Source organism: Ictidomys tridecemlineatus, unplaced genomic scaffold, assembly GCF_052094955.1.
Source record: "Ictidomys tridecemlineatus isolate mIctTri1 unplaced genomic scaffold, mIctTri1.hap1 Scaffold_50, whole genome shotgun sequence".
NCBI lineage: Eukaryota > Metazoa > Chordata > Mammalia > Rodentia > Sciuridae > Ictidomys > Ictidomys tridecemlineatus.
In genome coordinates this window covers 1017483-1041730 of record NW_027523264.1, presented here as the reverse complement: position 1 = coordinate 1041730, position 24248 = coordinate 1017483, and the positions used below count along the sequence as shown (strand labels likewise).

At 36.5% G+C, this 24248-nt stretch overlaps 1 pseudogene across 1 annotated transcript; it reads right to left on the bottom strand.

Annotated features, from left to right (window-relative positions):
• Positions 1-3331: 3331 nt before the first annotated feature.
• On the bottom strand, positions 3332-24094 carry LOC144373822 (dihydrofolate reductase-like; annotated as a pseudogene). Its single transcript, XR_013433369.1, has 6 exons — positions 23803-24094; positions 23127-23176; positions 21517-21622; positions 14862-14988; positions 11345-11461; positions 3332-3503 (listed from the first exon to the last, which is right to left on the bottom strand). The product of XR_013433369.1 is annotated as a dihydrofolate reductase-like (transcript).
• Positions 24095-24248: the final 154 nt, after the last annotated feature.

The window sequence follows — 24248 nt, the reverse complement described above, 5'->3', positions numbered from 1 at the left end:
CAGCTTTGGGCAGTGCTAGGCAGCTCTAAGCCTTTGTCTTGCCATGAAACCAAGTCTTCTTCCCTTAGAAGAGGACCATGACCAGTGGCTGAAAAGGGGTAGTTTCATTTAGAATCCCAATTTGGTTTTTCTTCAGTTTTTCCTGAGTTACAGCACTGTCAGGTCTAATAGACTAAATTCCATTCTGTTAGGGCTTGTCCTGAGTGTGTGTCCTGTGACTCATGGGGCACAGAATTAGAAAGCACCTCAAATTTACCTTCCAATAATTTTTTATGTACCTTGATTATTGACTATAAAATTATTCCAAGTATCCCATATTGATGTGATTTTCTCTGTTTAGTTCCAGAAAGAACGTGGTTTAAGAGAAATGTCAATCTATTGTCTGAGAACATTTTGGTACACATGAGGTCTCCTGAGGGACAGAAAAGGCTGGGACATATCATTAAAAATGATCACTAATGTAATTTTCCTTTCCACATAAATAGCCCAACTTCATGTAGATTGGTTATAGCCTTTATCTCCTTTGTGAGTACTAATATGTTTTCACTAGAATTTCTACTTCTATTCCAGGTACTCATTTAATTATGCATTTCTTCTTCTCTACAGCCAGAACATCCTTAATCACAGGGTTCAATCTTTCAGAGGTAATTATTTTTCTAAATCCTTCCAGCAGTTGGCCAACATTTCCCTCACAAAGTCATCTTAGCTAATTAGGTCATGTGCTTTGCAATTTTTTGTTTATTAACTATTAACAAATATATTTTGTTGAGACATCTATCACTGAGGTTGCTTACTATGTCTCTGACTTGCTGATACGAAATACTTCCATATTCATTTTTTTACTATATATTTAAGAAGTCTTTAGTTTTTAATAGACCAGCAACATGTAAATCTAATCATTATTTTACTTTTATCTTCTCCCATCTCTACATGTTAACTTATTACACTTTGCATGTTTTCCTTCTCTTAGAACTAGGGATAGAAAACATCATTTTTTTTCCTTCCCTTAGGCAGGGTGCAAAAGTTCTAAATCAGTGCTTCATAAATTTGAGCAGGATTCTGAATCAGGGGTACTTGTTTGAAAGGCAGATTTTGGGTCCTTTCCTTAATGCAGGTGATGTGGGGAAAATTTTGAGAAACAGTGCTTGTAAGGAAGTAGGTGTTAACAATTATGAGTTCATAGAAACAAAACGTTCTGAGTGTTAGAATATATGTCTTATTATTTACATTTTTGCCATATTTTTTATATTTTAGTATAGTGCTACTCCATAAATCAACCAGGAAAAAGTGAGACTTGATTCTCTATGAAAGATGAACAAAGCAGGCACCATGCAGAAATCCTGACACCTAAAACTGTTCTCTGGGTTTCTGTGTGATCCACGGCTAATTCCTTATGTTTTCCTTTCTACATTTTTAAGCTGACCATGGAGATATACTGCAGTCAAAGTTTCCTTGAAATTTTAAGTGGGGTGTACAAGAAATAACAGAAGCCCAGATTTCATGAATTAGTGCATTTTTATTAGGAAAAAATGTTTTTACTAAAGAAATACATGAACATGGATTAGTAAAATCAAAGGGTTCTAAAGTCTTAATATGAAAACAGTCCCTTTTTTTAAATATTTTTTAGTTGTAGATGGATACAGTCTTTATTTACTTATTTTTATGTGGTGCTGAGGATCAAATCATATGTGAGGCCGGTGCTCTACCACTGAGCCACATTGCAGCCCGGTTCTGTCTTTTTTTTACCCTTAGTTGCTCTATCCAGGGGTGCTCTTCATTCTCTTGGCTTTCTGGTAAGTACCTTCATGTTTTTTGTTTTTTTTTTCAAATTAAAATTTCTCCAAGTTTTGAAGCAAATGCATGTATTCATACATGTAAGTATTAAATCCTTTTGAAACTTATTAATGATTGCCTAATCACCTCCCCTCATCAACCTCATGTTTACATTTGCTTTATCTTCAATGAACTTCCTTCTTTCCAAATGTCCCAGATTTGTCAATAAGCTATTATTTTTACTGTTTGTTTTCTAAGCAAGCTACACAGTTGTAAAATTTCCTGTGTTGGATTATATTTATGGCTAATAAATATTTATTATTATTTGAAATTTATTTTATTGATGAACATAAAGGGCCCAGTTTGTTATCTTAAATAAATCTTTGTGAAAATATGCACAGTTGCCCACAATCCTAATCACAGTAGATGCACCTAAGCCAGACAATAACACTTGTCAAACTCTCATTCTGTCAACTATTTGAAGCGTACTTTCTTCTTAGAAATATTAAAATTAGAAAATCTGTTATTACACAAAATTATTTCATTCACTAAACAACCTCTGACATTATTCTGATAGTATCTCATTCTTTTTAACTGTTGCAAAATTAAAAATAAATAAAATTTATAGACACATTAGTTATTCATTTCTTTATTTATTGACATTTGGGCTCTTTCCAAGCTTACAAGAGAATGCTACAACAAATATTCTGGAGTCCGTCTCTTTGCTCAGGATTGAGTTCTAGATGTGGAAGATCTGGGTCCAAATCCAGAATCTTCTGAATTTGAATTGATATTGCTAACTTGCACTTTAAATGGTGGTATAAGCTTACAAGGCAGAAAATGCCATTTCTTTTGCATACCTAGTTTTCTAAATCTTTGCTAACATGATAGCTCAGACAGGTTTTACAGTGCATTTTGTAAGGTTTAGTTTCTAACTTACTGATTTTGGTATCTAGAAATATCCATTCTCAATTATCTCTTAGAATTTTTAATTGCTGCTAATATACTTGTTATTACATTTCTTTTGCTAAGAGCAGCCCATCAACGTAGTATCTCCTGGAATCTCAATGAAGATCAAAAGCAAATTTTAAAGGTCTCAGAGTTTTCCTTTTGGTAATCTCCTACTTGCTTCTTTATTGTCCATATTTGAGTTCTTAATTTATTCATTCCCTGAGTGAAAACAATGTTTATTTAGAAGTAGGATGTGAAAAAGAAAAAAAAAAGGAAAATTCACAGTTTTTACCTTGATCTAATTTTCTTTAAAAAAAAAATGAGTTCTAGCACTTCTGTTTATAATCCATTTCTGCCCTTTGGACTAATCTATCTAGCTCCTATCTCTAAGGACCCTGGTGCCAACTCATGCTATATAAGTTGACTGCAGCTGTCTTGCAGATAGGTAGGCAGGTATTAGGTACTCAGTCCAGACTTTGGGGGAGAGCCAATGAAGGAAACTTATAGCAAGAAAGAGCAAGAAATGCTTCCTAAATGATATTTTATATGACCTAGTATGACTGATGGAGAATAAAACATGCTGCTTAGAAATCATTAACCATAGATCTAAAGTCCACACAAGTCTTTTTATTCTAATGTAAAAATACAGAATTTTTTAGAGGGAGGGATAACATGAAATAAATCAGAAAACATCTTCACATTAATCAGTCTTTTCATATACTTCAAATTTGTACTTAATGCCTTTTTCCTCCTGGACCTCAGAAAGAATACCTGGGTATCTGTAAAAGAAAAAGATGTATAATTAATCTCTCAAAAACATAGCTTCCCTGAATCTCAACCAAAAGGCATCAACGGTGCTAAAGCAAGGTAAGATTTTTCTTCTTGTAGGTAAGCCACTGTTAAGGTAGACAAATATCAGGCAAATATAATACATATGCAAATAATAAGGAAAAAACCCTACAAAACTATGTATATAAATTTAGAAAATGAAAGTTGTGATTTCTCCTCCTTCTGATTCCTAATTCTTTCCTCAAAAACTAACCACCATAGCAGTTCCCTAGTATATTTCTATTCTGTCATCAAGGGAATATGAAAATTCCTAAGAATTCTTTGTAAGTTTTATAGCTGATAAAAATTTCTTATGTAAGCAAAAGAAAATGAAATACAATCTATAGTTGTTTAAAGCAAAAACCGAAGTCATGTATCTGGCATGGTGACAGATTCTCAATTCCTGTTTACTCAAGAGATGTGCATCATAAGGCTCTAATTCTGCAATGTATGGCACACTGCAATTTCTTGGCTAGAATCAGGATGAATTCAATCTTTCCTCTTCCCTCTCACTTGACTCTTTACACCCTTCAGTTTTCCATTCAAAACACAGGTTGTAACCCAATCAATAAATGGGCTAAGGAACTGAAGAGATACTTCACAGAAGAACTACAACTGATCAAACATGGAAAGATGTTCAACATCTCTAGTGATTACAGAAATGCAAATCAAAACTACTCTAAGATTCCTTCTCACTCCAGTCAGAATGGCAATCATCAAGAATACAAGCAACAGTAAGTGTTGGTGACGATGTGGGAAAAAGGCACACTCATACATTGCTGGTGGGATTGCAAATTGGTGCAACCACTATGGAAAGCAGTCTGAAGATTCCTCAGAAAACTTAGAATGGAACCACTGTCTGACCCAGCTATCCCACTCCTTGGTTTATACCCAAAGGACTTAAAAACAGCTTATACTACAGTGACATAACCACATCAATGTTTACAGCAGCTCAACTCACAATAGCTAAACTATGGAACCAACCTAAATACCCTTCAACAGATGAATGGATAAAGAAAATGTGGTACATACACATAATGGACTATTAGTCAGCTTTAAAGAAGAATGCAATTATGGCATTTGCAGGTAAATGGATGGAGCTAGATGATACCATGTTAAGTGAAATAAACCAAAACCCCAAAACCAAAGATGGAATGTCTTCTCTGATAAGCAGATGCTAATCCACAATGGGGTGGAGGGGCGGGGAGAATGAAGGAAATTTGGATTGTACAGAGGGGAGGAGGTGTGGTATGGGAAGGATGGTGGAATGAGACGGACATTATTACCCTACATACATGTATGATTACACTACTGGTGTGACTCTACACCATATTCAGCCAGAGGAAGGGGAGGTTGTGCTCCATTTGTATACAATGTGTCAAAATGCATCGTACAGTCATGTATAACTAATTTGAACAAATTAAAAAAAAAAGTCTCCTAAAAGCATCTCCCAGTCAATACTTAACAATCCTCACTCTAATTATTCTTTATCTGGAGGGTAACCCAACCCAACCCACACTTATAATAATAATTCACTTTTGTTAATGATAATAAATTCACTTTTGTTTGCTTGAGGGGAAGGAAAGCCTATTATCCCTCCCCCTCAACACACACACTTCTTTTTTCACAACTTAATAACTCGTCAAGTAAAAAAGTACAATGCAAAACAAAAACAAAAACAAAAAACCCCAGGTTGTCAGCTGAAGACTGCTCTGACCATTCTGCCTCCTATCAACATTTTTATGTCACTCTAGATCTTAGTGTGCTTTCTTAGTGTCCTGGAGGCTGCACCCATTTGCTCCAGTGGGGGTCAGCAGCAGCTGTTTAACATTCACTCTGTGAGTGTCCCTGGATTTGCTGTGTGACCCTATCTCCAGGCCTGACTGGTATAAAAAGGCTTCATTATGGTAAATAATTCTCATTATGGTAAAGAATTCAGCACCATGCCTGACCCAGTAAGTTTTCCACAAATGCTACCCATTACTACTGGTTTATTTTGTCCCCTAACTATTAGACAAGGGTGATACAGGAAAACTTTTTTCTCTCATAATATACATGACCATGACCATTGCCCAGTAAAAATAAGCATTAATTTTTGTTAGCTATGTTTTTATTTTGCAACCATTTCCTTAGCTATTGCTGTCCCACTATTTTAGTAGTAGCCTCTTTTTTTTTTTTTGAACAAATGATTTTTACTAGGCCAATTTGAAACCATAATTTTAGTCTCTTTGAAATGAGTCATGAAGAGTAACATTTACATATTTTTTTCATGTGTAAAATTCTCAGGAGTGTCAAGACTGTCAGTTAATAAGACAAAAACAAAGCAGTAAGAAGTTCTTTCTAAAATCATGAATAATAACACTTAAAATGACTGTGCTTTTGGCTGAATATGATCAGTAGCCATGGTATTAATGTAAATCTTCTCTGTGAAAATAAAATTTATTTCTGCTTGTTTCATTTTTCTTTCTCTAATATCTACACATTCAGTCTATTTTAATAACAGTTATAATTACATTTCCTAATCATCATTCCAAACTTTTTAAAGAGCAAACTGTCTGAGATCCACACTTGGATGCTGAGTTCAAGTCTGACAGGATTTGGAAACACCACCTATTTGTTAGGAACCACCCACCCAGAGACTCTCCATTTAGTACCTTCAGGCACCAAGAAAGCCAATAAGTAAGAATCAATATCAGACCTAAACTGACAAAGCGCCACAAGAATAACCCAGAGACGATTTGATGGAAGGTTTAAGAGGTAAATAGAGTTCCTGAAACAGTTTCCCATTAAAAAAAACAAATTGCAGCTAAAATAAAACCAGGAAGCACAGGTGTTGGAGGAAGGGATATAAAAATACTGTGGACAAATATGCCAGGAACTTGGACAGTCAGGAAGTAGTGGGGTCAGAAGAGGAGACATCAGTTCACCTGAAATCTACTTCCACCTATAAGGTTTTCCTGTGTCAGCTCTGGAGCCAATTACCACTTCTGTTATAGTTTGGATATGGTTTGTCCCTGAAGGGTTCAAGTGTTGGTCCTTAGTGAGGTAATATTGGGAGGTGTCTTATGGACCTTTAACTGGGGGCAGGGGGACAGGGACTACATGACAACAATGACGACCCTTGGTGGGAAGAACTCGGATTAATTAGAAGTATGCCCATGGAAGGGACTGTAGGATTCTACTCTTTCTCTGGCTTCTTATTTTGAGATGTGATCTCTTCTTCCCAAGTCTGCCCCTGCCCTTAGGTTCTCACCAGTACCGAGCTGATGCCAGCAGCATGCCTTTGAACCTCCATAACTGTGAGCCAAATAAACCTTTTTTTCTAAAGTTAGCCTGCCTCAGGTATTTCATTATAGTAATGAAAACAGACAATTATAGACTCTAAAGGCCTGTTTTGGTCTTTATCTTTGACTAGGTAGTCACATGGAAGGTTTTTAAGTGGACAGCAAATTCTGTTTGGAGCTCATTAAACAGAAAACTGCTGATATAAAACACTTGGGCCTGCTGGTTGGTTGGGCCTTCATGTGACAGTCTGAGATAGAAAAATTTCTTCCAAGATGAATGAGGACAGAGCTTGAGAGGACAGGCTAGCATAGTGTGGTTGAAAGAATAATTGCACAGAAAATGACCTATGGGGAAAAAAAAGGGAGCCACAAAGTAGAACCATCTTTGTGAACGTCTAGAGCGTTTGGGTCCCTGGGTAAGGGTCGCGAAATAACCGGGACATAGGGGATGCAGAGCCAAGGCAGCAATTGCAACTGCATGCTGAGGTTTATTTGCAAGTTCCTTTTATATTCTTCTTCTAACAAAGCAAGCAATTCTTCAGTAACACTTCACCCACATAGCCCAAATATCATGCCTCAGCGGGTACACAGAGCTAAATTCAGATTGTTCCTGTTCATTTGATAAGTACCCTCCCAAAGTTCTTTGTAGACATTATCTAATCCCCGAATGTACTGTTCCCAGGTCCAGTATGCAGGAAGCTTCTTCCTCTTGGCCAAACCATGCAGAACTTGTGACTTGCGATAAGGGGAAGAGAACTTTTCCTCCTCCTAGCTGAGGTTTGCCTCAGCTGACCTAAATAACAGCCACAGCTCTTGCAGTATGTCAGGCCTGAGGGAGCTAAACTCTGCACACTTAAACCCCAACACATCTTATTTTGTTAATATTAACTTCTGCTCTTCGGTGTCTACCATTTGTGGCTTTATCTATTTTCTAATTTTATTCTCTTTTCATCTCACAATAGTTCTCACTGTCATTTTTATTTCATTATACTATTGCTTTCTTTTTTTTTAAACCAAAAAGTATGGTGTTAATAAAAGACTGTGTTTGAACTGAAACCTATACAAACACAAGAAAATGGGGGTCCAAACTAAGGGGTTACTGTGGGAAAAAGGGGAAAAGGTAAAAAGTGATCAAAGCTCATTTTTGGAGAGTAGGAAACGATAAGTTCTCTAATGTAGACAGATTTGGAGAGAAAGCTCTAGAATTGAGCATGGTTACAGACTTTAGGGACAAAGTACATTTACTTTGCAGGTTTCCTTTTTCTCTTCTCCTTATTTTCCCCTTTAGGAATTCCCTCTACCCCACGTTAAGGAGGCTGTTGTGATGTTAGTACAGGCCCAAAAGTACAGAGGACCATAACAACTTGCAGTGGAAGACTTTCCTTCAAAGACTCTTCTGAAAACAACAGAAAAATGAACACTTTCCAGCTCATTTTGTGAGGTTAGTGTTATCCTGATACCAAATCTAGGTGAAGACATAACAAAGAAGCTCAATATCCCTTTTGATTACAAATGTAAAATTCTCAACAAAATTCTAGCAAATTGAATCTAGCAACATATAAAAAGGCTTATACACAATTACCAAGTGAAGTTTATCCCAGAAATGCAAGATTACCATGAAAATCAGTGAAGGTAATATAGTGTATTGATGGTATATTAAATTATTAATTAGCAAAAGAAAAAGAACCCATGATTACCTAATAGACTTAGAAAGTTACATGGCAAAATCCAACACCTCTTCATGAAAAAAATACTAGATGAACTAGAAATAGAAGGAATCTTCCTCAGTCTGATAAAGGACATGTGTGACAACTCAAAGCTACTATACTTTATCGAGGAAGACTAAATCATTACCCTCTAAGACATCTGATCTTTTCATCTTCCAGACAACATCATACTGAAGTTCTAGTCAGGCAATTAAGCAAGAAATAAAAAAAAAAACAGCTAAACTAGAAATTAAACTATCTCTATTTGCAAATGACATTATACCTTATAAATAAAATCCTAAGAAATCTAACAATTAGAACTATTGAATTCAGCAAGGTTGTAGGATATCAGATTAATAAACCCAAATCACTTGTATTTCTATTTTTTTCATTTTTATTGGTTGTTCACAACATTACAAAGCTCTTGACATATCATATTTCATACATTAGATTGAAGTGGGTTATGAACTCCCAATTTTTACCCCAAATGCAGATTGCAGAATCACGTAGGTTACACATCCACAATTTTACATAATGCCCTATTAGTAATCGTTGTATTCTACTACTTTTCCTATCCCCTACTATCCCCCCTCCCCTTCCCTCACATCTTCTCTCTCTACCCCATCTACTGTAATTCATTTCTCTCCATGATAATTTTCCCATTCCCCTCACAACCTCTTATATGTAATTCTGTATAGCAATGAGGGTCTCCCTTCATTTCCATGCAATTTCCCTTTTCTCTCCCTTTCCCTCCCATCTCATGTCTCTAAACACTAGGAACAAACAGGAAATAAAAGGAAAAATAAAAGGAATTAAACACTAACAAAGAAGTACAAGACATACAACCAAAATTTTACTGACAGAAATTAAAGAGGACCTAAGTACATGGAAAGACATCACTGGCTCAAAGTCTGGAAGACTTAATATTGAAATGGCAATACTCTCCAGAGTAACCTACAGATGACACCTATCAAAATCACAACTTGCTTTCTGGCAGAAACTGACAAACTGATCATAAAATTCGTATGGAAATGCAAGGGGCCCAGAAGAGCTAAACCAATCTTGGAAAAAAAAGCAAAGTTGGAAAAACTATACTTTCTGATTTCACAAGTTAGTAATGAAGACCTTGTGGTACTGGCATGAAGATATACATACATATCAGTGGAGCAGAACTGGGAGTTCAGGAAAAAACCCTCATACTTATAGCCACTTGAGATTGTGCTGATGGTTGTACAACCTTGTAAATATACCAACACTAGTGAATTAAACACTAGTATAATAAATGCTATGATATATGCAGGACATTTCAGTAAAGATGCTACATTTTTTTTCTTTAAATCTGGAGAGGCAGAATGGTATTTGTTTTAAATTATCAAAGATTCCAGTTTTGAAAAGTGTTCTGATTAAGAGTAGTAAGACTTGGAAAGATGGAAAGGTATTTAAATAAAGCTGATTCACACAGTTGTTAGCAGCAAAGAGAAAGGTAAGAAATGAAGAAAAGTTGAGCTCAATATCCATATAATGTGACACTCAGCAATTAAAGCAGAAGAGAAAATACGTAAGGTATGACAAAGTTAAACAACTGATATTTACATAAATTTATATAAAATTTCCATATGTGATTTTTCTAAGTAGTCACCTTTGGAGCCTAAGCACAAGCCTGTATTTCAGCTGCTTAGAGTTCTTATGCTTTTCAGTTTTCTTTAGAGTTAAGAGCTCAAGAAAAATCATTCACTTTATTTGATCTAAGGCTATTACTCTGTAGAGTAATAGACTATTATTCTAAAGCTTGGCCATCCATTTATTGACTTTGCTCTGAAGGTTCATTTAGGGGGCATTTCAAAAACAAACTCACACTCAAGGGATAATTACTAGATACAAATGAGAATATCTGAAAGAATGCTCTAAAAGCTGGTCTAAAAGGGTTGATATAATTAATCTTTTTCTCTCTATAGAATATGGCGAAATGTGCTTTTAAACTAAAAATGTTGTGAGCTTTCAAGATTTAGCAGCCTCATGCTGGAGTCACAACTGCACAGGAAGGCAAGTATAACTTCTCTCCACCTCCACTATTGCTACCACCTTTATCTGAGTCCCCTCAACCTTCATCTGAATTACTAACTGGTCTCCTTGCTTCACTCTTGTCCCCATGCAGTCCATTCCAATAAAGCAGCTAGAACATTGTAACTCTCCTTTCAGACTCACTAAACCTGCACCCAGTTTGACCCTTGTTGGCTTCCCCCTTGCTCCCACTGGCCACAGTAGCATTCAGACTCAGGGAAGAGGCCAATCTCATTTCTGCCTCAGCCTCTGAACTAGCTATTTCTGGTTCCTGGAATTCTCTTCTTGCTATTACATGGCTGGCTTCTTCACATTTAGATCTCACTATAGATGTCATTCTTCTGAGAGGACTTCTCAGACTACTCCATGTCTATCACATCCCAATGTTTTAGTTCTCTACCCAACACCTCTTTTTATGACTGTCACTTGCACTCCCCCTGACCAGAAAGTGTATCTCCAGGGGGTCAGCAATATCATCAGGCCTAGTCAACACTATTTCCCCAGTGCCTATGACATGTCTGACTCTCCTAGGTTGAACTGAATACATTAATTCTAGATTTTATTGACATCATTAATATACCGAGCATTTCCAGTATACTGAAGACATCTAAAGATTCCTAACTTTATCTATATACAATAACACATTCCTACCCTGAACTCAATTTGAAAGAAGAAAATGTTCTTTTCTATAATTCTTACATAGAAAGTCCAAAAGCACTTTAATAAGAACTTTATACTTACTCTGGAAGAAGTTTATATTTCTCCAAATCAATTTCTGGGAAAAAATGTGTCACTTTCAAATTCCTGCATGATCCTTGTCACAAACAATTTAATATGGCCTGGTTGAATCATGGCTTCCTTTGAAACAAAACAAAAAAGGCATCACTTTCCTTAATCTATATCATAAGACACTCTAAGATTTTTGTTTGTTTTAGTTACTAAAGAAATGCCTTATACTAGGCCTTAAAGACTTGTTTATTATTGCCAAAGTATACTACATAAATACCCTATTCTTAAATCTGGGATCCTCTAAAATGTGCCTTAGTTACCTTAAGAATGGAACTAATCATAATCATAATTATTATATTCTGGTCTCTAGTTTGCTTATGAGAAATACTTTTTGATTTAAGAATTCAGTTTGGTTGTTTTCCTTTGGCTGCTCTTTTAAGAGTTAATCTGTGGCTGGAGTTGTGGCTCAGCGGTAGAGTGCTTGCCTAGCATGTGTGAGGAACTGGGTTTGATTTTCAGCACCACATGAAAATAAATAAAGATCCATCAACAACTAATAAAATATTGAAAAAAAAAGCGTTAATCTGAATATGTAAGACCCAGGGCCACGAAAAATGAATAAACAAACAAACAAACAAATAAATAAATAAGGGACATTAATCCAAAGTTATCAAGTTATTTTCCAAAGAAAAACTTACATATGTATATCCATACAAGATAGTACAGTTTCATGTGATCTTGACTACTGAACACCAAGGGCCTACTCAGCACACTCATATAAAATTTAATATTGCTTTCTTTCCTCAATACAGTAATTTAACATGTCTCTTGTTGCTAACAACTATAGCCTTTTTTGTTAAATGATTTTTCTAACTACTATCTACAGTTCTATTGACAGTTTCTACGGAAAGGATTGCTCTCAAACAAATATCTTAAAAATTTTAATAAACAGTATGAATCCTTTACAGACTCACCAAAGCAATAACGCTTTTTGTGTATTTTGCTTTGCAGTAATAACTTGATTCTCAAACGTGTATTGATTAAAAGAAAAAATATTTTTATATGCATACATACATATGTAAAACTCCAGGTGTTTGTTATTCTTAAAGTTCCAAATAAGGGAACTGAACAAATTTTATTTTGAAAACTTATATTTATATTAAACCATTGTTATCTTTGCTACAACCAAATAAATATTCTTTTTGTGTGTGTGTGTGTGGTGCTAGGGATTGAATCCAGGGCCTCATGCATGCTAGGTAGGCATTCTACCACTGAGCTACATTCCCAGCCCCTAGTAATTCTTACTATACAAAATCAAAACAAAACAAAACAAAACAAAACAAAACAAAAACAAAAACAAAAAAACAAACCAAAAACCCAGAAAAACTTAGTGGGACACTGAACAAATTTTATTTTGAATACTTACATTTGTATTAAACCATTGTTATCTTTGCTACAACCAAATAAATATTCTATTCTTTTTTTGTGTGGTGCTAGGGATTGAACCCAGGGCCTCATGCATGCTAGGTAGGCATTCTACCACTGAGCTACATTCCTAGCCCCTAGTAATTCTTACTGTACAAAAAACAAAAAAACAAGACAAACAAACAAACAAAACCCAGAACAACTGAGTGGGATTAACCAATCACAGCAGCATTTTAAGTTCTATATCAAAGTTGATGGTGTGAGGCAAACTTTCTGTGAATAGTCAGGCAGTAAACACTTTAGGGTTTGAGGGTCATACGGTTTCTTACTTTTATAGGCAGAAGCAGCCACAGATGACACTAAACAAACAAGTGTGGCTGTGTTCCAATGAAACTTTATTTACGTGGTACTTGGGAAGATCAGCCTGAATGACTGATGAGCAGCTGTGATGAGAGGCACGTGAATAACACAAATCACCTGAAGGCTTTATTTCCTTATACAAAAGTCATTTTATATACATGTTTTTAAGTACTTAGTGCTTATTAAAAAGTACATTTTCAAGTGATATGATTTGAGTCACTCAAAATGTGATAAATAATAAAATGAACTTGTTTTCTAGAAGAAATTCATATGTGGATGGAAAGACTAAAGAAAAAAAAATGTTCATTTCCCCTTATTACAATGGGGAAAAAAGAAGAGATTGTGGAATCAGGAACATAAGAAACTGAGAGTTTCTAAAATCCCTTCTAAGATCCTGGAATACCTCTTCTTTCTCAAATAATTTCAGTGTATATTTTACCCTAAACCCCAAAAGGTAGGGACTGATTTTTCTTTTCCCTCTAAATGTTACCCTTTCAATAGTGCTTTTTTTGGGGGAGTGGGGTGTACCAGGGATTGAACTCAGGGGCACTCATCAACATTCTCAGTCCTTTTTATTAGAGATTTAAAGACAGGGTCTCACTGAGGTGCTTAGTGCCTTGCTGTTGTTGAGGCTGGCTTTGAATTTAATATCCTCTTGCCTCAGCACTGTACCCAGGTCAAGAGCTAAAGAATTCTATTTAGTATCCTCATTTTTTTAAAAAAAGCTGGAAGTCAATTTGTATCAGAAAAAAGAATTCTTCATTAACACACTATTTACTCCCCCTCCCGTTTTTTTAAAGAGAGAGAGAGAGAGAGAGAGTAGTTTTCGGCAGACACAACATCTTTGTTTGTATGTGGTGCTGAGGATTGAACCCGGGCCGCAAGCATGCCAGGCGAGCGTGCTACCACTTGAGCCACATCCCCAGCCCAACTATTTACCCTTTTGATCTAAAATCATGAAACCCTTCTCTTATGTCCTTACATTAAATGAAAATTATTGAGGAAAAGCTTTCTGCTTTTAACAAATTCATATATATCTAGTAAGTATATATCAACTAGACCCCTACTCTTTTCTCAGTGAGATTTTCATCCTGTAAGAGAAGGTATATAACAGCTTATTTAGGGCATGGGGATGGGGGTGGAGGTAGAAACTAGTACAGTGCAAATGCAAATCTTGGGGAGACATTTAGAATGGTTCTTAAGCTGTAAATATTAACTAGTATTTTGAATTGAAAATAAAGTGGTATGTGGGGAGATGTTGTTTAAAGGACACAAAATTTCAGTTAAATAGGAAGAATAAGCTCCAAAGGTCTATCATGCAACGTGATGACTTTAGTTATTACCAACCTTATATTGTACTCTTGAAAATGGCTCAAGAATGATTTTAAGTGTTCTCACCATAAAAAGTGAGGTGTTATTTATATGCTAATTGGCTTGATTTAGCCATTTCACAAAGTATACATATTTCAAAACATGTTGTACACAATAAGTATACAACTATTAGTCAATAAAAAGAAAATAGACTCATATAGACCAAACATTTTACTTTTACATTTTTATTTAGTTTACGTTGCAGGGACAAAATCAAATAATTCAGAATGACAAAATATCTAACTTTTTTAGAGATAATGTACTGTTTCTTATGCTTATGGCTTAATGTTTCCTCCCAAACTCCCTTTAAATGTCAAGAGAACTAAAAGAAAGTAGGGAACATTTCTTTTTATTTGTAGATAACTCTACTTACCTTATAAACAGAACTGCCTCCTACTATCCAAATCATGTCTATTTTACTTGCTAATTCTGGCTGCTCAGTAAGTTTTAAGGCATCGGTCAGACTTTTGGCAAGAAAATGAGCTCCTTTTGGAAGTTCTCTAAAAGTAAAAGAATTACATACAATTTTTGTAAAACCCATCCATATTAATCAAATTATATGAATAGGAAGCAGTGATTATAAAACCAAAATCATCATAAATATGAATCCTTTAAAAAATAGTATGGCCTACAATCAATACCTACCTACATTTGTACATCTAGGGTCCATATGTTAATCAAAATCACATGTGATATAAAGTCACAACAGTAGTCTCTAAAGTAGTGGCATAAAGAATTGTGAGGGGACATGAGACAACTTTCTGGGGGTTATCTTTTCTGTATCTTTGATAGGGGCTGGGTTACACAGGTATACACATTTGTCAAAACTTTAATAAATGTACATTTAAGACTTGTGCACCTCATTGTAATATTTACCTTAAAAGAAAAAAAACTGTAGAGAAATACTGAATTCTAGTTATTTATATGTATGAAGAATAGAAGGCTGCAATTAATTTTGACATGCAAATATGAACAAGACAAGCTGAACAGATGGATATGTGATAAAGTTAACACAAAAAAATGTTATTCGTAGAATCTAAGTGGTGGTATATAGCTATTTAAAGTTCTTTGTGTATGTTTGAAAATTTTCATAATAAAATATTGGAAAGAGAATGTTTGAGTGTAGATAAGTTTGCAGCAATATTCAAACTGCTAATACCTTTGGGGAGTGGAAAAAAAAACTTTACTGTTCCAAACAAACAGAAATGGTTGAACTATTTGAAAATCAGTTTTTTGCTACTTATATAATTAAAGACCCAAAAGGGAAAAGTTCAATAATTTTACTGTTTATGTGAACTAACAATCTCTCTCAATCTCCAAACCAATTATTGTTTTGGCAGGGAGGAGGGGGTCTAATTCCATTTATAAATGAGGAAACATGCAGAACTAGGCTTTCATAGTAATTAGATATGGAACAAAAATTACAATTCAATGTCAAGGTCTTAGGCTGGTGCTTTAAAAAGATTACATAACTGCCTTTGAACTAGAGGTTATAACAATGATTAATCAAGAACTAATGGGGATTATTCATTCTCTTGGTTGCATCCTCCCTCTCCTCCTGAAATTTATTTTGCTTATTTCACTCTTTGTCATCTGGTAAAGAAGTTAGGATAGAGCAAAGAATATACTTTGACTCAGCCTAGAAAAAGAAGTGGAGACCAGGGTGAAGTTAAATGAACTATCTCTTAAGGAATCAGGGCAGTCATAAGGGCTGAGTTGGACTAGGCTGTTCAGGGAGAAAACTTAGACTTCAAAAATTTGGAATTGGAGAAGATAGTCTAGTTAATAAAGTACAGGACAACTGAAATAGTCATGGTGGTTTTAGTAAGTAAAGATGCTGAAGTAAGGATGGATAACAAAGATGGAGTAGAATGGAAAATGGTGATACAGGAACTGATATGAGGAAAAACTGAAAGAAGCATTCTTTTTTTTATTTGTGGTACTAGAGACTGAACTCAGGGGCACTTTACCATTGAGCTACCTTCCTGAAATTTCCTAAAATTCTTTATTTTGAGACAGGGTCTCACTAAGTTGCCTAGATTGGCCTTGAATTTGTGATCCTCCTGCTTAGTCTCTTGAGTCACTGGGATTACAGGTGTGTGCCACCGTGCTCAGACAGGAAGCACTATCCTTAAAGTGGATGTATAATAGCAATATGACTTCCAAGGTGTTATAAATTGTTGGTGTGGACCTCAGAGAAAGGGGTGATAATTTTGTGAAGATTTCATTGCCCTTTGTAGTGAGTTTGCAAAAGCAAAAACCTGATTAAGGATTGGTTTCAGATTTAAGTTTTAGCAAAGGCTAGAGGAAATGCTTCTGAAAAATGTTGCTAAAACATTAGTTTAGAAATGTTTCACAGGAAACACTAGACCCCTAGATGGCTAAAAAAGAACAGGCAAAAAGTCCAGCTAATATTTGAGTCTGTTAGTCCCTTTGCAGCACACATTATAGAAAAGAACAGTGAATAACACATAGTAAACATTTTATATCATGCCTTGTTTCAGTGCTAATTTCCTGCCTATAATCTTTCTTCAAACCAATCTAGATTGGATTTTCCAAGAAGGGAGAGCTGGTTTGTAACAGTACATGTATTCTGTGTCAAGACCCAAGTGGGTATTCTTGGTATCTTATTTCTGACCAAGAGTTTTGTGATGATGAAATAATATAATGCACACAGTAGGCATTCCACTTAATATAAATACTAATCTTACGTAGGTACTATTCCTTTTTACAGGTGAGATTAAAGATGAGGGGTTAAGTAACCGATGATCACACAGCTAGGAATTGGTGGGCATGGTAGTTGAACTCCAGCAGCTTACATTACAACAGATATTTAATGGGTGACCAGGGGCTTTAAGTGCCTGAGATACCAGGCCTGAGACATTGGGATGCTGGGGCTTAGATTAGGCAACCTCCCTACTCCATGTCCTCTGGCCTCAAGCAGCCTTATCTGATTACTCCAGGCTACTATAGAGACCTTATCCCTTCCCACTGTGCTTGATGTAAAAGATAAATGCATTGCAGATCAAATTCTGGCCTGATATCTTTGGGGACTGCTGGGATACTACTTAATCACAAAAGCTTCAGGCTAGAATGGTGTCTTATGTAGAATTGAGAAATAATGTTCAACTTGAGACCATTTATACTCAGCTTTTAAAAATTTGATTTCCAACAATTACCAACTATTTCAAGTATGATCTATCCTCATGTGACCACTACAGATATTTATAAAAATTTATTTTCTGTAAATAATTAAGTGGGGAAAAAAACAGGTTGCAAACTTTTCCCAAGTGGGATTATTCTCTTTCTATAAGTAACTTGTGGAGCATTCCTTTTGAAGAGTTCTGAATCCCTACTATGCTATATCTATGTTAGATACTGGGACAAGAGATTTCAAAAACAAAACAGTAGTCCTGGCACCCAAAAGATCATGATGGTAGTCAAAAGAATATCTCAGCAGTGGCCATAACATATGAAAAAGACACACAATGAAGATGCGCAGAGGATACTTCAGGAGACCAGAAACAGTGCATCATCTGGGTTGGGGTGAAGAGGGAACTCTTTAGCTGGGTGTCAAAGAAGATAAAGACGTGCAAAAGCACAGAGATGACAGACTACCCACAGATACTATTGATAGTTACAGTGCAGTTATTTAACACAAGAAAGCTGAGACAAAGTTGAGGGTAAAAGAATGTAATCTGTGGTGAGGATTAAAATGCCAATGGATGGGGCAATAGTACAAGGTCCTGAAGTCAGAGAAAAATAGAATTTAGAAAAAAGTGGGAGTTGAGGAAAATAGTAATTTAGATAGGATGAGATTTTTGTCTCACAATCAACAAAAAAAAGAACAAAGTGTTTTATTAAAATGAAAATGAGGGGATGGGGTTGTGGCTCAGTGGTAGAATGCTTGCCTGGCACATGTGAGGCACTGGTTTGATCCTCAGAACCAAAGAAAGAAAGAAAAAAAATATTAAAAAAAAGAAAAGAAAATGAGATCATGAATGTGTTCATTGTGATTTTGTTCATGTTAATATTTTCTAGAAGCTATAAATTTACAAGGTGTAGGGGTAGGAACTGACATGTAAGGTATCTTGTGAGCAGAAACTTTATATATAAAATTTCAGTGAACCTTCAAAAACTGTCATTATTAATCTACTTAGTATGTAAAGAAGTTTAGGTTTAGCAAACTTTTAGGTTTAACCTGCTGAAGGCCCCAAAGTTACTAGGTACCAGAGTAGATTTAAGAAGCAAGGTCTGTCAGTGTTTGCTATGCTAAATTTATGAGTTGGAGAGATAGACTTTAAGAAGCAGAGAGTGTGTTAATCACTAGAAAAGATATGAGAGTGAGATGAAAAATATATATATATACATGATATAAAATTTAGATAACTTTCATGGATTGAAGATGATTTACAACATCTTAAATCATGGAAGATATTTTGGATTTTTTAGAGATGGTGTCAAGATGCATTGTAGTAAAAATTCTTTACTTAATTTTTGGTACCAAATACTTTAAAAATCTGCTTTGTGTGATATAAATCACAATACCACACAATTCACCCTTTTAAAGTGTAAAAATTGGTGATTTTCAGTATATTTAGATTTGTGCAACTACCACTAGTTCACAACAAAAAGAGACCTATTAGTAGTCACCCTCTCCATCCTTGGTTCTCTTAAAAAGTCACAATTTGTCCAGAAAGCTTTGGAAAAACACTTTCCCCCATTCCTCATTAACTAAATAGTTACCACAAATAAGTATGTTTGGCACTGAATTGAGGTTACTTAGAGGATTCAATTTCTTTCTGTACTGGGGAGGAGGTTAAAAAAAATTAAGTACCTTTAAAAACTTGCACAAAAAAATAGTGGTTTCTGATTGTTAAACTGCCCTTTTGTGCAGGACCCAGCAGGTTCTCAGTATATGTGTGGAACTGGCTAACAAGCAGGGAGACAGGAGAACAACAACAACAAAAAAAAACCCTAGTAAAATATTTTACTAACTGGCATTACTGTTTCTCTGGTATGCTTGATAATAAAGACTTCAAATTTTCTCAGCCCTAAAAAAAAGTTAAATACACCAAAAAATGTTATATATACATACGTAAGAAGCAGCTAAACCCAATTACATACACCACAGGGGGAATCATAAAAAAAAATTAGACTCATCATTTAAGGAGAAATCCTGGCTCAACTGAACATCCTCCCCACTGAGATTTCTTTATGTTTATTTTAGTTGAAGATAGTCATAAATAAACTTGAATAGTATTCATGTTATTAAAAGTCTCTGGGAATGGCAATATACTCTGTGAATTTGGTTTCTATGAAAAAAAGATATCATCAGAATATCCTAGCTACCAGGAAAAGGAATAGCATAAAGACCAAGGCAGATGGCAGGACACACATCAATGTATTTCCCATCACCCCGAGGCAATCAATGCAAACACCCTGGTAAATCTAGTTTTTTACCTATGACATTCTAGGACAGATGTGGCAGAAAATGTCTATGAGCCTGAATCTGTTAGCCTATAACTGTACAATTTTTTTCTTTCCCAGGGTATATTAACTTGGGTAGGCCATAGTTACTGGTTATTAAAAGAGTATTTCAAGTGGTGCTGCCAAGGTATTTTGTAGATGTGATAACATCTGTAATTAATTGACTTTAATCTGGGTAGGCCTGATTCATCAATTCAAAGGCTTTAAGAACAGAGCTGAAGTTTCCTAGAAGAAGAAATTTTACCTGTGTTGCCTTAGCCCTGGCTAGAGAATTTCAGCCCAATGGCCTTCTCCAAAGAGTTTTGGTTTCTCATACAACTGTGAAAGCCAATTCCTTGCAATAAGACTGATAAAAGTGCCTGTATCCATAGTGACTCAGAAGGTTGAGTCAGGAGGATCACAAGCTCGAGGCCAGCCTTGGCAACATAGTGAGACCCTATCTCAAAATTTAAAAAATAAATAATCCTATGACCTGGGAGACTGAGGCAAAAGAATTGCTAAGCCCAAGGCCATTCTCGATAACTTAGCAAGACACTGCCTCAAAAAAAAATCCATATAGATAAATATTTTCTGGTTGAACCCTAACTGATACATGCAGGAAAGGAATATTATGACCATTATGACCACTGTTGTCAAGCAAGTAGTACCTTATGATACTGCACTCTTTTTGGTAACTACATTATTAGTTTAAGGAAGAATGCTTAACATTTTGATCCCAAACTTTCCCTTAAGTTTAATTTGCATTACCCCTCCACCAAAGAAAAACCATGAGGTATGGAAAATTATTTTATTAGGTTAGGATCAATGCCACTATCAACAAAAAGAAACAAAATAGAAATCAGGATATACTACATGTGGTGTAAATGACATGGAAGCCACCGGAGATGACTTCATGGGGCAATAATTCCACACCCTGCTTTTCGCCTTGGCATTTCTGGTGTCAGGAACTATCTACTCCATTGTTAGCAGAAACCAACTAGACATGCTCCCTTCTCTAGACAATCCCTAGAGCCATTTTCAATGCTTTAAAATATTTTGCCTTCAGACACGGGGAAATGAACACAAGTGCAGTGATATTCAGGTAATCCAGTTAACTAGGAATAGCAGGGCATAAGATTATAACCACTTTTAAAATCCTAAAATTCATATCTTCTTATGTTTGTGTTAAGTCAACTGAAGATAGGATAATTGCTTAATTTTGGCAAATCCCAAAACTTGAATATTGTGATTTTATGTGAAACTAGGAAAAAGTTATTGATTACATTGTATAACTGATATTTAAGTTTATTGAAGATTCAAGGTAACTTGAAAATCTATTAATATAACATTTCAAGGTGTTAAAATCCATTAGTCACTTAAGGAGCAGAATAAGTTGCCATGTGGTGTAACAACTTATTCATTTTCTGTAATCACCTTTGTGATATTAGGTAGCTTCACTAATAGCTACTTTTATACTATTTCATCTTGTCATATACTGGTATGCACTTTAATAAATGGAACATGACTTTCCTGTAGTGACTTTATGTTATAGTACTTACTTGAGTTCTCTACTGAGAACTATATTAATTCTGTCCTTTAAAGGTCGATTCTTTTCAGGAATAGAGAACCAGGTCTTCCTACCCATAATCACCAGATTCTGTTTACCTATAAAATCACATGGAAAGGATAAATATATTTTGGGACTATACAAATATTTTTAATCATATACATGTAGATATTTGTCATAGTGACATCTAGTGGATTTGCTTTAAAAATATTAAAACTTAAAACAGCTTTACCAAAATTTACATTTATCTTTCCTAACCTAAATATAGTATTTATTTTCCCCTCGGACTTTACCCAACTTGTATCCAATATTTAATTATAATCAATTGCAACTACATATGATGTAGTAAAGAGGGAAGATTTTTGGGTTGAAGTGTTCTAATCCAATGCATTCTATCATTATTAACCAGGCATCCTCCGTCTTAACCAGTACTCCTCCGTCTTACTTTCCTTGGCTATGAAATAGGGATAAGAATAGTGCCTACCTCTACAATTGTTGGGGTGATTAGACTTAGAACAATGTTCAGCATATGAGTAGTTATCATTGTTGGATAATCACACTATTCATATTTGGGTACTTTGTAGATTTCCATAATCATATTTAAAAAAACAGTTCCTTAACAGTTTCCTCAATTTATCTTAAAACAGGTTACGTTGAACTCTTGCCTTTTCAGCATTATACTTCCACAGATAATGCTTTTGTAAAAACCTGATATATATATAGATTCCATTTTTGACTTCTTAGGAGGAAAAAAAAAGACCTTGAGTCAAGACATTTGGATCAAAGAAACATTAATATTATCAGATCATACTTAAGGATTCTTGAGAGGTATTTGTGTCCCTGGAGCTTTCCGCTCTTGCCATTTTGTCTCTACCAGCGACATAATAGCCAATTCCAAGGGCCTTATATCTTTTATTAATGTTATGCAGCATCTGCTCCCTCTGACTTTCCTTATTTATTCTGCCATTCCTCTTCCTATACCCACAAATACACGTTTCTTAGGTTTTAAGCAGGGTATTCCTCCATTTTCATATTTTTTTCTTTGTTTATCCTCTTTTCTCCCATAGCTCAACTCACCTAGCTCTCTCTGTCTGAAATTGTCCTGAATGTCCTTACAGACAACTCAAAATCATCCTCATCACAATCGCACACCATTCTCCATTCCTTAATTCTTCTAGTCACTGAGACTCTCCCACACTGAAATGCTGAGAGTTCATCATTGATGCCTTCATGCATCATAATTACATTCCAAATAACTCATGTGGAGGATCCTGTAGCCACTCTCTTCATCTTTGCCCCAGTTCAGGTTTACCATCTCTCCCAGCAGCTCTTCCAAAGACCTCCTTTGGCCTCCATTTGGAGCGCTAACCTCCAATGTGAAGACCTCTGTTCAGCTGCCAATTTTGCAATACCTGAACTGTACATGTGCCCAGAATTTTTAAAAAAGGGACGCTTAATGAACCTTGGGAACTTCAGACAGATTTTTAGTAAGATTAAAGATCCCAGATTAATGTGAAGCTTTCCATTTAAAACAACAATTGCATTGGAAAAATTCAAGAAAAATCCTTGACAATCCCAAACATTTAAAAATGCCTTCATTACCTTCTACTGAAGGGGTTGTCATCATTCTTTGGAAATACTTGAATTCATTCCTGCAAGTTAGAGAAACACAGCGTTACTCAAAACATTATCTGGTTGGCTCAGGTTCTAACGCGCATGACAAACATTGTAGTTTGCAGAGGGTGGTATTCTCCAGGCAAGGGACTTTGCCCTAGGCCAGAGCACCACAGGGCAGAGGCCGTGGCAGGGAAGCAGGATCCCGTGGGAAATCAACAATTTGGCTTTGTGCTATAGCCGCGGAGGCCACCTAGGGTCTCCATGCCCTTGTCCATTGGAACTGGCTCCAGTTGGCCAGTAGGCCCTGTGCGTCCGCACCCAGGTGACTAGATTTAAGCCAGTGAGCGCAGCCTTTGTACCCTCACCTCCAGCCCGGCTGATACCTGAGCGGGGGCCAGGGCAGGTCCCCCGTTCTTGCCGATGCCCATGTTCTAGGACACGGCGACAATGCAGTTTAGCGGACGAACCATGACAGCAGCAGTGATCACCCAGCTCCCCAGCTACACCCGGATTCCGCTCGGATTTTGGCGCAAAATGATAGCCACTCCGCCCCCTCTGTCTCATTTGAGGAGGCAAGGCCCCGCCTCCACCCCGCCTCAGGGCAAGATCGCGGCGTGCTCGCTCCCGCAGACTCCCTGGAACTGGGGCGGGCTCGCGCTACCGGCTGGGCCCTGTAGGCGGGCCACCACTACCCGTCCTGCAATGTCTCCGTGGAAGCCTGTATCGGGCAGTCTTTCTGCAGCCGGCCCAGCCCATGGGAGACAAGCAGTTTTGAGCCAATTCTTTCACTCCACGGGAAGCCTCAAATCCACTTCGTCTCCCACGGAAGCCGCCACGAAGGCAAACCACGGCTCTGCAGCGCCCTCAGCGTCCACCGCCCAGCCTCATTTGCCGCCACTGGTGGTGGGTTCGGTCCAGGGCGGGGCAAGGCCATCGGTGGGGCAGAGCTTGTGAGAGGAATAGGAGGAGGTGGCGACTGTGTGGGACAATCCCCGAGATGCTGGGGCCGGAAGAGAACGGGAGAGGCGGGGCCGCAGAAGCAGAGGCTGGGAAAGCCCAGCTGGGTCCACATCGAGGTGTGGCTGAGAGATTGCATTACCTCTTTTT